The 299-nt window shown below is 61.5% G+C and overlaps 1 protein-coding gene across 1 annotated transcript in view; it reads right to left on the bottom strand.

Moving 5' to 3' along the window:
- LOC102372031 (myeloperoxidase-like) overlaps positions 1-299 on the bottom strand; it is a 96878-nt gene that overhangs the window by 37556 nt on the left and 59023 nt on the right. The window lies entirely within an intron of this gene.

Raw genomic sequence — 299 nt, 5'->3', positions numbered from 1 at the left:
GTGCTGCCTTTCAGTCTCTCCTGTTGCTTTTCGTGTGATTTTCTGCTGTCCGTCTCTCTGTTTTCAGGCTTCCCCCACACCTTTTGTAGTCAGGGGGTTCGCACACGGAGGCCGCCACCACAACTCTGCCAGTGCACCCTGCGCTACCATCCCATGGCGATCCGCACAGCTTTGTGGGCAAGTGGTGCAGGGCGTGGCAGCGGCAGCGCGGTGGCAACCACCATGTGTGGGCCACATACATGCCACCTGCCGGGGGGTGGAAAGTGGGGTTTGCATGCAGTGGCTGCCACGGCGCAGCG

Source organism: Alligator sinensis, unplaced genomic scaffold (genome assembly GCF_000455745.1).
Source record: "Alligator sinensis unplaced genomic scaffold, ASM45574v1 scaffold1348_1, whole genome shotgun sequence".
In the NCBI taxonomy this organism is placed as follows: Eukaryota; Metazoa; Chordata; order Crocodylia; family Alligatoridae; genus Alligator; species Alligator sinensis.
This window is presented reverse-complemented; position numbering and strand designations above follow the sequence as displayed.